This window comes from Macaca nemestrina, chromosome 16, assembly GCF_043159975.1.
Source record: "Macaca nemestrina isolate mMacNem1 chromosome 16, mMacNem.hap1, whole genome shotgun sequence".
Lineage (NCBI taxonomy): Eukaryota > Metazoa > Chordata > Mammalia > Primates > Cercopithecidae > Macaca > Macaca nemestrina.
Window position 1 is genome coordinate 41,065,610 of NC_092140.1, and position 14,917 is coordinate 41,080,526.

The 14,917-nt window shown below is 37.4% G+C and overlaps 1 non-coding gene across 1 annotated transcript; it reads right to left on the reverse strand.

The window, feature by feature from the left end:
• Positions 1-13,368: 13,368 nt before the first annotated feature.
• LOC112426663 (small nucleolar RNA SNORA9) lies at positions 13,369-13,499 on the reverse strand. Its single transcript, XR_003018053.1, has one exon. It is a non-coding gene; the product is annotated as a small nucleolar RNA SNORA9 (small nucleolar RNA).
• Between the last annotated feature and the right edge of the window lie 1,418 nt (positions 13,500-14,917).

Below are 14,917 nucleotides of genomic sequence, written 5' to 3' on the forward strand. Positions count from 1 at the left end.
AATAAGTGTTCTGCACGATGACAGTATGACCTTGCAGATGACACTAGCCGAGCACGACCATGGACACAAAGACCAATAACAGCAATAAAACAACACCAGATGACAAATCCCGACCAGACCTGCAAAGGCTATATTTTATTATCCGTTTTGGATAAAGAGATTTTACCAGGTCTCTAGTGAGGAGAAATAAGTACAATCAAAACCTCACTTTACATCATTTATAGTTTTGTTGTATATAATGAAGCTTTAGTTAATTATATGATAGTATGTATCTAATTCTCATTTTTAAATGGTTTTATTATTCTCAGTAAATCCTTTTGCTGTGCCCATGAAATTAAGCTTCAAATTGAAAAAACTAATCATCCAAACTCTGCATATGATTTATTTTCAAATTTTTGACTTTTATTTCATGAAGACTACAAGATAATTTTGTTGTTGTTGTTGTTGAGAATGGAGCTGACACTTGAATAGTCTCTAATTGTTGGAGTTTAGATTCTGTTGCCCGGAGCAGGAAAAACTGGGTAAACAGCACTGCTTACAGACTGTTGCTTTAGAAAGACTCCTTTCTTACTGGGTAGGGCAGAAATTACATAAGGAATCCAGATTTTTTTGAGTGGCAGTTTTCTATATAGTAAGCTTTGTGTGCTTAACAGATTAACTGCTTTTCATGTTATTCTTTTCCCCAGGATTCAGGAAAGAAAATGACATAATAGATTTTTTTTTTTTTCCCTGGGATCACAGTAAACCTCCTTAGTCAAACCCAGTTGCTCCTTGGGAGGTAAGGAGCGAACTAACCTATGTTTCTACAAGTTACAAAATCATTTACATTTATTACCCTTGCACAGTGAGGCCCCAAAGCCTCAGAGCTATGATTCTCCAAATCACCGCATTCTAAGCTTGACTGATTGGTTTAAAAGCTTGTGAGAGATTTATAATGATTCACTGTGTAAGCCAATGATTTTATATTTAAGTCAAGAGACTGCTTATAAATGACAGAAAACTTTAGGCTCTCCTTGGACACAGCAGGTGACCAACTGTTTCCATAGGTTTAGATAAAAATAGCATTTCCTTTGCACTGTTTGAACCCAAAATTTGTAAAGCACACACACATTATATTGTATACAAGCATATAATATTACCTCTCCATTTATAGTGCTATCTTCGGATTATTTGACCATATTAATATCTGTGTGTATTTGCCACAGAAACTTAAAAAGCTCTGTTGCTTTTGAACTTTTTCTTATTTGCTCTCATAAACTTTAATTGCTTCCTCAAATTCCAGATTTGTTATTTAAATAGGATATATTGCTGTACATTAAGTTTGGAAAAAAATTCTATGCTTAGGTTACTGCGATGTTTCACAACACATAGTAGCAGTATCTTTTACAGTTTAAAGTTTATACAAATAAATTGCCACTGTTTAAATGGTATAAATGAAAGAAATAAGATTAATAGAGTACATATTGAAAAATGTTAACCTTTGTATGATATTTTGCCTTGTTTGATCGATGAAGAAAATTTGAGATTTGTGAAGAACACCAAATGTTTAATCAGGAGGTTGGTAAGCGTCATAAAGTTCTTAAAGGAAAGGCTGCAGAAATGTCTATGCCACCAGCCTTGGAAGACTCTTTGCCAACCAGTCTGTTTATTTCCTCCAGCAATACTGAGGGTGCCAACTGGATTGGTACAAACTTCCATAGAGATGCAATTACTTTTTTTTTTTTTTTTTTTTTTTTTTTTTGAGACAGAGTTTTGCTCTTGTTGCCCAGGCTGGAGAGCAATGGTCCAATCTTGACTCACTGCAACCTCTGCCTCCCGGGTTCAAGTGATTCTCCTTCCTTAGCCTCCCCAGTAGCTGGGATTACAGGTGTGCACCACCATGCCTGGCTAATTTTTTGTGTTTTCAATAAAGTTGGGGTTTCACCCTGTTGGCTGGGCTGGTCTTGAACTCCTGACCTCAAGTGATCCACCCACCTTGGTCTCCCAAAGTGCTGGGATTACAGACATGAGCCACCATGCCCAGCCTGGAGGTACAATTTCAAATGTATTTGTTAGAAGAAAATTAAGTCACACCATTCTTTTAATCTGCCTTATGAACCACAATTCAAACCACTATGTTCTGTCTCTATTCTCACACTAAAAAGTCCCTACAACTTGTCTCCTGTTTCCTTGCTTATTTCAGTCTTGTCATCCACTCCTTCTGCCTGTTATACCAGAGGCTTTCCACTGCTTCCTGTTTCTCTAGGCTTCTTCCTTTTCAGATCAGGTCTATGTTGGTTTCTCCACATTGCCTGGCACTATTCTGTCTTATTTGGAATATGTGCCTAGCATTATCTAAAGTATGGCATGACATTTAATAGCACACTGTTTGGCTAAGACCCAGCATATAGCCTCCATTCTTGCAGCTACTAGCTGTATTATTTTGGGCAGATTATTTAACCTCTCTGAGCCTCAGTTTCCTTGTTTGTAAAAGGGAAAATAAATTTACCTAAAAAGATTGTGGTGAAGACTAAACAAGCTAATGTATGAAAGAAATGCTTAGCACCAGAACTGGCATGTAATAAGTGCTCAACACATTATTGCTATTGTTATTAAGGTTATCCTGATAGTGATTACACTAATTTCTTGCCCTAATTGACTGGCGTCTCCCCATACATAGTTACTTCCCTGGAATCTTTTTTTTTTTTTTTTAATAGGAACCACTCTTTCTTTCAAACTCTTATAATCTGTTTCTTGAAGCTCTTATACTCTTCTTATTCTAGTTCATATAGGTCCATCTTATGCATGTGAATTTCAGGAAAGAATTTGTCACATGCTTTCCTTAAAGTTCAAGTATATCAATGAATTTTGCTGACCCACTAGTATATCTTATTCAATAAAGAAATGATGTAAGTATTATATATTCTTGGTTAACTCAAATTGTATCCTAGGAACTCTCAGACAGCCTTTTAGTCACTTGCTGTAGCTTCTTGCCTAGATTTGTTGTCATGCTTCATGTTGTAGTGTTTGCAGAATTTGCCTTTCTTTTTGATAATTGTACCCCATTTTGCATCTGCATCTCTGCTCTGTGAACATTCTCTTTTCCATTCTCTCTGATTATTCAAAGTCACACTGTCTTTTGTTTTAAACTTCTCTGTTTTAAACTTTTAAAAAATTTAGATTCAGGGAATACATGTTCAGATTTGTAATATATTATTGCATAATGGTGAGGTTTGGGTTCCAGTGTGCCTATCAGTCAAATAGTGAACATTGTCCCTACAAGTAATTTTTTAACCCTCACTCTCCTTCTTCCCTCCTCCCTTTTGGAGTCCTCAGAGTCTATTATTTCCATCTTTATGTTCATATGTAGCTATTGTTTAGCTCCTACTTATAAATGAGAACATGCAGTATATAATTTTCTGTTTTTGAGTTATTTCTCTTAGGGTAATGGCATCCAGTTCCATCCATGCTGCTGCAAAATACACGATTTCACTCTTTATGGCTGTTTAGTATTCCAGGGTGTATATATACCACATTTTCTTTATCCAGTCAAGCACTAGTGGACACTTAGATTGATTCCATAACTTTGCTGCTGTGAATAGTGCTGAAATAAACATATGAGTGCAGGTGTCTTTTTGATATAATGATTTCTTTTTCTTTGGGTAGATGTCCCCTAGTGGGATTGCTAGCTTGAATGGTAGTTCTCTTTTTATTTCTTTGAGAAATTGCCATACTGTTTTCTATAGATGGTTTACTAATTTACATTCCCACCAACAGTGGATAAGCAATTCCCTTTCCCCACATCCATGCCAATATGTGTTGTTTTTTGTCTTTTTAGTAATAGCTACTCTGGTATAAGATGATATCTTCATGTGGTTTTAATTTGCATTTCTCTGATGATTAATGATGTTAAGCATTTTTTCATATGCTTGTTGACCATTAGTATGTCTTCTTTTAAGAGGTATCTGTTTGCAAAGATTCCTGTCAGTGGCTGGGAAATCCCATTTGCAAGTTCTCTCAATATGCTTGAGTACAATTACTCTGTTAGGAAACTGAACATGGTAGAGCAGTGAGGTGCTTGCTTCAATTGCTTTCCTCATCTGAGCCTTGGCTTTCCTCTTACCATTGTTAATTGGGGGAGCTCATTACTACCACCCACTTATTGCTTGCTTCCTCTCCTGCTCTGCCAAATTTTTGTGGGTCATGTCTCTTATTGGAGGAGGCTGTAAACCTTTGAATCTAGTTTACATTATTGCCCTGTGATTCTCTGATGGACCCAAGGAAAGTTATGTCTTTTGTATGTTAGTCAAGATTTTCTCTTTGTTAGGGTGAATGACATGCTCTGGGGCTTTCAACATTCTAAGTGGAAGAGGAACTATCCCCCCTCCTCCCCACTCCATCATTTCTTAATCCCTTTGGATCTGCCTTTTGGCATAGCCAATATAGAAAGACTGCCTTATGGGTCTGTTATTGGTGCATTAGCAGCTTTGCTGCAGTGACAAACCACCTAAAAGTATCAGTCACATAAAAAAAGAATATTTATTTTTTACACATGTAATGTATTGTCACTTGTGGGTGGGGTGCTACTTCTATGGCTCTCTCTCCTCAGCTCTGTTGGGCTCTCGCTATTTGTCTTCTCATTCAGAACTTAGGTGATAGACAGCCCCAATTTGGGATGTGGCAGGTGGAAAGGATAAGGAAAACCATGGAAAACTTGTGATGACTCTTAAGGTACCTACTCATTTGTAACATATGCCCATCCACTGACATTTCATTGTCCACTCACATCCAAGGTACGATGTGTATTTCTGTTGCAGGAGGCACGGGCAGTCACATGCCAAGGTCTAGGAAAATGTAATCTTCTTTCAGGAGGAGCAGGGGTAAATAATGATGAATCAGGATACGGTCTACTCAACTGGTGAAAGCCAATTTTCTTATAGTTGGCCTTGTCTACAATATTTGAATTCTTTTAATTGCACAATTTTATTGGTCAGAAAGATTTTGTCTTCAGAAAATGGTTTTAAATGATAAGAAAACATATCATTTTATATAAGAAAAAGCCCAGAGGAGGCTAGAATCTAGACAGAGCATGTTAGAGCTGTGACTTTGCTTTCTCATAAACTGGTATTTTCTCCTTCCCACTTGAGTTGGCTTTTTGCTTGTACCTGCTGCACTCATGGTTGCAAGGTGGCTTCTAATGATAATTGTTGCTGCATGTAGCTTTGGGCTTATCTAGAAAACCTCTCCCAACTTAGAAATATAAATTCTTCCCTTCAACATGATTGAGTCAATATAGAAAATGTATATTAGTTACCAGGGGAATTCATTAGTCCGTGTGGCCTCGATTAATCATCTGGGATGGAAGGGATGTTGAAGAGTTAACCATAATGTTCCTGTTTATTACAGATATCAGGAATCTAAATCTTTTTCTCTTTCATCTTCCTATGGTTATATGTGTGTGTGTGTGTGTGTGTGTGTGTATGCATATTACATATGCATATATAGACTCATATTATTTATAGTTTATAGTTTTCTCTTCTTTAAACTCATTTCCTTGTTGATCCCATACACTGAGAAAACTATCAACCTTTTGGAGTAGTTCTCACTTCTTTGCCCTAGATCCAATTACTGGCTTATGGTTCTCTGTGAATTTCCTGCTGGAACCTCAATTCTGCTGGAACCTCAATCCTGCTGGAACCTTTCCTTTCCATCCAGCTTCTCCTCTTGACTGTCTTCTTCATCACCAGTCTTGAAATCTGAATGATCTTTTTCCTTTTTTCATGTTTTTGTATATTCAATCTGTTCGTATTCATAATTACACTTCCTTTGAAATGTGTTTTATATTCATTCTTTTCTTTTGTTTAGCACTTGCTGTGGAGTACCAACAGTGGCTAGAAAGACCCTGTGACTCTCAGAGACAAGCACATATAAAACATAAGAGGACATTCCCTTGGTTGTTCTAGAAACACTTGCCTGTGAACTGGAGGCTTAGTGTCCAGCATATGTAGACAAGAGTCAGTGATATTTGTATTATTACTGATAAAGTAACACCTTTTTATCCACAGACTGGGGAAATCTGGGAAACCATGGTTACATAGATGTATTTTGTTCTGGTAAAAGGGAACATTCATTGTGAAACATGGCACATATGCCCTTGTCTCTGACCTTCACTTAAAACATTCCATCAACCAGAAATGGCCTCCCCCATCTTTACCTGCTTTACGACTTAGGGCACATATCTGCTTTTTCATAACATTTTCTGTAAGGCTATATAATAGGGTTTGTCTCAGAATGGATTTGGGCTTGATTTCTGATTCTTTGTGATCTCAGCCGCTCAAAACTTGTTCCTCCATTTGAAAAAGGGCATAACCTCAAAAAAAAAAAAATGAAGAAAAAGGGCATAACAGTACTGTATTAATGTCTATTGCTATATAGAAATATTACCACAAACTTCATGGCTTAAAACGACAAATGTCCATTAGGTCACGGCTTCTCTGGGTCAGGAGTCCAGACATAGCATTGCTAAGTTTTGTGCTTTGGGAACTCTTCTGAAAGCCACAATCAAAGGGCCAGCTAGGGCTGTGGTCTCACTCAAGGCTTGACAGGGGGAGGATCTGTCTCTAAGCTTACATGATTGTTGGCAGAATTCAGTTCCTTTTGGCCTGAGGACCATCAGTTTCTTGCTTGGTGGAGGCTGAAGGCTACTCTCAGCTCCTTTACCATGTGGCCTCTTGTTTCTTCAAAGTCAGCAAGGTGGAAAGGCTCTCCTAGCAAGACCGATATTACAATCTTACATGTTATGATTGGGGAAATGACGTTCCACTTCTGCCATATTCTAATGACTAGAAGAAAGTCTCAGATACTGCCTGCACTCAGGCAGAGGAGAATCACACCAGAATATGGAGTTTCAGAAGGTGGGGATAATTGAGCAGCCCTATTAGAAGCTATCTGCTACAGTTGTCAACCCCCACAATTTGAAAATTATGTGTATGAAGATTTCAGCAAGATGCCTGATGCTTGTATTCCATAAAGGGCAGTATTATTATTCCTCCTCACCAGATGTGAGGGCAATCCTAGTACCTTCTATTTTTTAATCACTCTAAAGGTTCTTAGAACTACCAACTTGAAGTAGTTATTTGTGTATGTATTTAATTTTATTACAGAGTTATAAGCTTTTGGAAAGCAGGGACATATTCTTTTACATCCTTGAAGCTCCCAATATCTAGTAGTATGCCTTTCTCATAGAGATCATTAATTACTTTATCCCTGGGCTCCCATAATCACTTACATTTCTGTGCTCCAGCTCATGTCACACTGTATTATAACTAGCTATACATAACTATTTTTCTTTTTTTTTTTTTTTTTTTTTTTTTTTTTTTTTTTTTGAGACGGAGTCTCGCTGTGTCGCCCGGGCTGGAGTGCAGTGGCCGGATCTCAGCTCACTGCAAGCTCCGCCTCCGGGGTTTACGCCATTCTCCTGCCTCAGCCTCCCGAGTAGCTGGGACTACAGGCGCCTGCCATCTCGCCCGGCTAGTTTTTTGTATTTTTAGTAGAGACGGGGTTTCACCGTGTTAGCCAGGATGGTCTCGATCTCCTGACCTCGTGATCCACCCGTCTCGGCCTCCCAAAGTGCTGGGATTACAGGCTTGAGCCACCGCGCCCGGCCATAACTATTTTTCTTACTAAACTGGTAGATCCTTAAGGGAAGAAAGACTGGGCCTTTTCTTTTTGTCTCTATTGCCTTTTCTTCTCTCCCTTAATTTCCTCTTACCAAGCATCAAATACGGTGCTTGGTATATAGTAGATGCTCAAGAAATGAAAGTTCCTTGAAAAAATAAATAGTAATTATTTAGAAACAATTTACTGAATGAATAACTAAATTTTAAGAGGCAGTGTCTATCACTAAACTTTCAAGAAATAATGCAAACATAGGATGCAAAAAAAAAAAAAAAGGAAAAAGAACAAGTATAATTCTCTTACATTTTTACCGAAAATGAAAGGTTTTATAAAAATATCAGTCGTTTGAGTTTTGAAAACAAGTAGGTTGTAGAGTATGAAAGAAATTAGTGGCACACCAAAACACGAGAGCTGAGATTATGGTTCCCTTCTGATCCATGAAACTGCTGAATACTCTTCAAAGAAAAATAGATGTTTTAGTAGCTGTCTGCTATTTATTATTGTGTTTAATTTGATATTTTGAAAATTTGAGATATCTACCTCATAGGATTGTTGTAGGGATCAAAGGAGGTAGTATGTAGAAAGTATTTAGCATAGTTAATTTAGTTTCTTTCACAGCCATTTAATTTTTAGACTGTTTAAACATTGCTGAATCATTTTGCCAGCCTTGGGTAAAAGTGAAAAGTAGAATCTTCTGAATTTTTTTGTTTTTCAGGAAGCCTGATATCTGACATTTGTAACTCAGGAGAAAATTTAAAAATTATTTATTATTGCTATTTTATTGAGATAAAGTGTCACTCTGTCACCCAGGCTAGAGTACAGAGGCACAATCGTGGCTCACTGCAGCCTTGACCTTCCAGGCTCAAACAACCCTTCCACCTCAGCCTCCCAAGTAGCTGGGACTACAGGTGCATGCTACCACACTTGGCTAATTTTTGTATATTTTGTAGAGATGGGATTTTTCCATGTTCCCCAGGCTGGTCTTCAACTCCTAGGTTCAAGTGAAGTACCACCTCGGCCTCCCAAAGTTGTGGGATTACAGGTATGAGCTACCATGCCCAGCCGAATTTTGAGTTTTTATTATGATTGTGGTCTAAAAGTCTTAATAATTTGGGGGCTTCAATTATCTTTTGAGGAGGCTTGATGTCTTAGTCCATTTTGGCTGCTATAACGAAATACCTTAGGCTGGGTAATTTATAAGCAACAGAAATTTATTGCTCATAGTTCTAGAGGCTGGGAAGTCTAAGATCAAGGTGCTGGCAGGTTTGGTGTCTGGTAAGGGTCTGCTCTCTGCTTTGTAGATGGTGCTTTGTTGCATCCTTACTAGCAGAAGGGGCAAATGGCTCCATAACATCTCTTTTGTGAGGTCACAGATACTGTTCATAAAGGATTTGCTCTCATGACTTAATCACCTCCTAAAGGCCCCACCTCTTGATAATACTATCACATTGGCAATTAAGTTTCAACATATAAGTTTTGGGGGGGACACATTCAGACCATACCATTTGGGCAAGGAGGAAGGAGTCTTACTGTTCTCCTGAAGTCTTGCCTTGTTGATAGTTATCTGCCTTATACGTAATCGCTATCACCTCTAATGACTAGCTGTGGGCTTGATGTACAGTAGGTGCTCAGTAAATGCTGATTATTAATGGAAAAATAAAATTGGCCCTGGGATCAGGATTCTCCAACAGACAGTAAACGCTTAAGTGCAGAGACCACAAATATTAACTCTGTATCTCCAAGTCCAGGCAGGGGGTTTAGCTGACATGCTCATTTTCTATTCACAAGATTTATTATATATAGTTTGCTGTGTTTGAGGGCAATATTTGTAGTTTTCCTGTTAGGTTCACTGAGTATACCAGTTTCTCAAGTGAGTACCATGTGTGAACCCCAGTTCATTCTTACATATCCACTTCATGATCCCTGTAGTCTAGTTTCTTCTCTCACAACTTTGCTGATCTGTTCTTCCTCCATCGTGCAGCCCCCAACTCTCTTGGTATTAAGCCCATTCACAGTGTTATGCAACCATCACCACTATCCATTTCCAGAACTTTTTTGTCATAGCAAAAAGAAAAAAAATCTCTGTCCTCATTAAACAATGATTCCCATTCCACTCTCCCCACAACTGTCAACCTCTATTCTTTCTGTCTCTATGAATTTGCCTATTTTAAATACCTCATATCAGTGGAATTATACAATATTTGTCATTTTGTATCTTGTTTACTTCACTAAGCACAATGCCTGGAGAGTTCATTCATGTCGTAACATGTATCAGAATTCCACTCCATTTTTGTAGTTAATATTGCATTGTATGTATACATCACCTTTTATTTATCCATTTACCTGTCAGTGGTACTTTCTACCTTTTTGCTATCGTGAATAATGCTGCTATGAGCATTGGCATACACATATCTTTCAAGTCCCTGTTTTTTCAATTCTTTTGGGGATTTGCCTTGTAGTGGAATTGCTGGATTATATGATAATTGTATGTTTAATTTTTTGAGGAACCACCACCAAACTGTTTTCCACAGCAGATATACCATTTTACATTTCCACGAGCATTGCACGAGGTTCTAATTTCTCCACATCCTTGCCATTACACTTGTTGTTTTCTGTTTTCTTTTTAAATTTTATATATACATATGTATGTGTGTGTGTGTGTATATATATATATATATATATTTCTAATTGCCATTGTAATGAGTATGAGGTGGTATCTCATTGTGGTTTTAATTTGCATTTCCCTATTGATTACTGAAGAGCATCTTTTCATGTGCATATTGGACATTGGTATAAAGCTACCAGTCCTGTCCTTCTAGTCAGAATCAATGGTGGTCTTTTAGCTGTAAGTACTTCTGTACTTTCTTTCTCACTATCTATCTTAAGATGATCTCTTAGATATCTAAAAGTATTGTCAAATACCTTCAGCTACCTCTCATACCTCTGTCCTGGGATAGCTGGCTATTACTTCAGGCTCAACATATATGATGCTTAAATTGTCATCTTGGTCTCATTGCTGTCTCCTAATTTCTGTCCCTGTCTCAGTTTTTTCCTTGACTTTATCTTTGGCTTTATCTTTGTTTTCTCTATCTTTATTCTCTATATTCAACTACTCACCAGTTCTGCTTTGTTCTTCCTGCACTTTTTTTTTTGTTTGTTTCTGAGACAGAGTCTTGCTCTGTTGCCCAGGCTAGAGTGCAGTGGCATGATCTTGGCTCACTGCAGCCTCTGCCTCCTGGGTTCAGGTGATTCTCCTGCCTCATCCTCCTGAGTAGCTGGGACTACAGGTGTGTGCCACCACACCTGGGCTAATTTTTGTATTTTTAGTAGAGACAGGGTTTTACCATGTTGTCCAGGATGGTCTCAATCTTCTGACCTCATGATCTGCCCACCTCGGCCTCCCAAAGTGTTGGGATTACAGGTATGAGCCACTGCACCTAGCCCACAGTTGTTAACTGTATCCTGAAAAGATGGAAACTGAAATTCTCATGAATGGTGGACATACTTTCCATTTAATGATTAGGTCCTTTGTGAAAAGATTGATTAAACTGTTTATATCTAAATGAGAAATGCTCTTGTGTTCTCTACTACAATGCCTTGCACATAAAAGGCATTAAATAAATATTTGTTGAATGATTTGAGTTCATTTTGAGTATTGAGTGTTAGCATACAAGTCTGTAGTAGTTTATTGTTTAATTTCATCCTAACATAGGTTTAGGAGGAAAAAACAGTGTGAATTTCAGAAAACACACAAAAATGCGTAGTTTTTGTAGGATGTGAAACATACAGATGTCTTAAAAATTTAAATTACAATTTTTGCTTTCTCTTCAAAAATTATATTTAAAAGTTTTAAACAATTTAAAATGTTTCTAGTAGTGCTTACATTTGATATCAAATATAAGTGACTTATAATTCCATGTTCTCTGAATTCTTGATTTGTTTCCTGTGTCAGAGATTTGAGACTATTAAGCGGCGATTAGGGAGGATATCCTTGAAGTCTCCTTCACACCAAGAATCTCCTTTTTTTTGGTTCACTTAACTTAATGTGGGAGTTGCTTGTGATATTTTCTACATTTCACCTTCCGAGGTTATAGGCCCCATTCATATGCCATATCTCCCTCTCAGATGAGTAAGTATGACTTTTATGAATTTTCTTCACTTGTAGAATTTAATTTACATGAATAATTAGGAAAGGACCAAGTGAAATTTCTCTCTCCCTAGGCAAACAATCTTGTTAATAAAATCAACTGCAAACTTTTCCTTTAATTTTTTTTTGTATCTTTAAATCTATTGCTTGCTAGAAAGAAGCAAAATAAAAAGAAATATAGGGCGCTACAGCATACTGCTATTTTGCATATTGATATCTGAATAATTACCTTAGGGCATATTGAGTTATAATATGAAATACTATTCCCTCAAGACATTATCTTAAAATATTTTACTTATTTAGCATACAGTTCAATATTTTAGAATTATGTAGAGAGTATAGTTGTTAACTGACATGGAATGTGCTGGCAGAAACAAAAAATTAGAGGGACCTAACAGGGAAAAGGAATTGTTCTTGGAATGTTACAGTATTTAAATACTGTTGCAATATAGCTGGTCAATTATAATAGCCAACATTGTAAAAGAGAAGAAGGTTGTAATTCTGTATAGGTGGTTAATATGTGCATATTTTTCCTTTAAAGTGTATTTCACGTGGAGTTTGTTTGATATTCAGACCTGTAATCATGTATTTTACAGTTCCCTTTGCACACAGCCAGCAGTGGGGTATTCTTTTACAACACAAAGGCTGGAAATAGATACCAAAAGAATAGTGCCTGGAAATGAAGAACTGTAGTTTCTGGAAGAAAATGCTCATAATGTGACCCACAGTCAGCTTAGGAATTGAACACCACAAAACATGGAGTGGAAGGCAGGTTGGTCTGGTATTATGTACTCTGGTGCCTACATCTTAGTTGCTATGACGAGTCTAGCTGAGATATGTGTTCTCTAACAGCCTAGGTCAGAAGGAAAGCCCACCAATGACAGAAACACTGTGGCCACGCTGGACATAGTGAGGCTTTAGTATAGCTTTGAGTTTTGTGATTCCACTGACTGTGTGACTGTGACCAAGTTATTTAAACTCTTTAACTCCCCATTTCCTTACCTGTAAAACTAAATGTGTGAATTAAATGGAATCATGTGAGAAAAGTACATGTTTTGTTTCCTGATGTTGTTATTATTATTGTTGCTGTAATGAGGCTAGATCTTTATAGTCCTAGAAACAAATTTACTACTGGTATACTGTTAATTGAAACTGTTAAAACTTGAAATTGAGGCTGAGATGGTAAGATCCCTTGAGACTAGGAGTTCAAGGCCAGCTTGGGCAACAAGCAAGACCCTGTGCCCATTGAAAACACAAGAAACATTAGCTGAGCATGGTACTGCATGCCTGTAGTCCCAGCTACTTGGGAGGATGAGGTAGGAGGATTGCTTGAGCCCAGGAATTTGACGCTACCATGAGCCATGATGGCATCAATGCACTCCAGCCTGGGCAACAGGTGCTGTCTCTAAAAAAGAAAAGACTAAAGAAAACAAATCAAACCCAAACAAAAAACCAGCATTGATTCCAGAAGAAAAGATAAAATGAAAACAAATCTTTATTTTATATGTGAAGTCATGAAGTGTGTTTTCTTTTCTTTTCTTCTTTTTTTTCCATTTTTTTCAAGCAATTGTCTGAAATTTCTATAACCTTACTCTGGATGGAGCAGGACAAACCCTCAACTATTTCAATACTGTTCTGTCGAGCAGTGTAGGAATGCACAGGTCACCACAGACCCAAGCATGCTGGAGGTTTGCCAGTATTTGCTTTTAAAACTGTTTTTGATATGCCTTCTTTTAGAAAATTAAAGATTATGCATATTTGTTTATAAAACAGTTTTTGTCATGAGGCCATTTTGTGACCAAGAATGTATCTTACTCACCTTGTTTATCATAAAATTGGTCAGTTTCTATGTGTTAAAACACTGAACTAGCTATGTCTCACTTTCTGATATTTGAAGGGGAACAGGAGTATTACCCCAATTTTGCAGATGAAGAAACCTACCTACAGATTAAACAATGTGATTGATATTTTATCCCAGGTTAATGGCAAAGCAAAACTGGGGTTGAGCTTCTTTCTCTCCTTGGTCTCATAGGCTTTATCACATTTCATGTTGCTGCTGTAAAAAAGAACCGTAGGCTGTTTGTAAGCGTGAGGAACTAAGTGATGGGTATTTAGCGTCTCTTGTGCTAACTGACCAAAAACTGAATTGACTTCTATTACATTATCAAATTATTTTTACAAAATGGGTATATTGGACTTTCTCATCTATTAATGCTATTGCCAGTGCCTTCTCAATTGCAACAACAAGATGGCAAAAGGAAATGTAAGTTGTCATGTATTAAAAATCAATTGAAATGACATTTCAACCTTCAATTGCAGTAAATTCTTTGAGAGAAGGAAACGAAATCCTCATGATAGCGGTGATAGTGATGTCTGTTGCTGCTTTTCTAATTAATTAAATGTATGACTCTTAAGCCCTGCCAAGTGTATATTTTTATTTTGCTATCTGAATGTCCCCTTTCTTTGACCTTTCCTCTCTTTTCTATACCTCATTTCTTATGCACCTGCTCCATCTATGGCTTAGCTCCTTTTGTCACAGAGGAAATGTATTCTAAATTAATTTATACTTAGATTATTTAAACATTTTCTTATTAATTGAAGACCAAGTAATGCTAGACCCAAAGAAATAAATCCCTAATAGTGTGATTTTCAGGCACCATGCTACTCGAATGGGAAGAATATTTTGCTGCTGGCATGGTCTTTAGGAACACCTCAGATCATGCCCATTTTCTTTCTCTATAAGGCTGTCTCTGCTTTTACCTGTTTCCTGGGTAGATGTGTTTGACTGTGATTCTGGAGAGATGCTTATTTGGCACAGGTTCCCAATCTAATGAGGAATGAGAACTTGTGGTTAACTACTATTTTAGAAGAATGACTAAAGTGCAAAGTCGGCAGAGTAGGGACTAATGAAATAGGCCTGTGTGTAGATGGAGAAGGCTTGGCAGATACATGCAATGGGTTAAAGGCCATGCTCTCAGAGAGTAATATGAAGGCAGGCATGAAAATGGGTGGCAAGTTTAGAAGCTGTCCAACGTCTGATGCGGTGGACATGTGTGGGGATAGATGGAAATGACCGATCGAAACCAGATTGTGGAGGATTTTAAACACCATGCC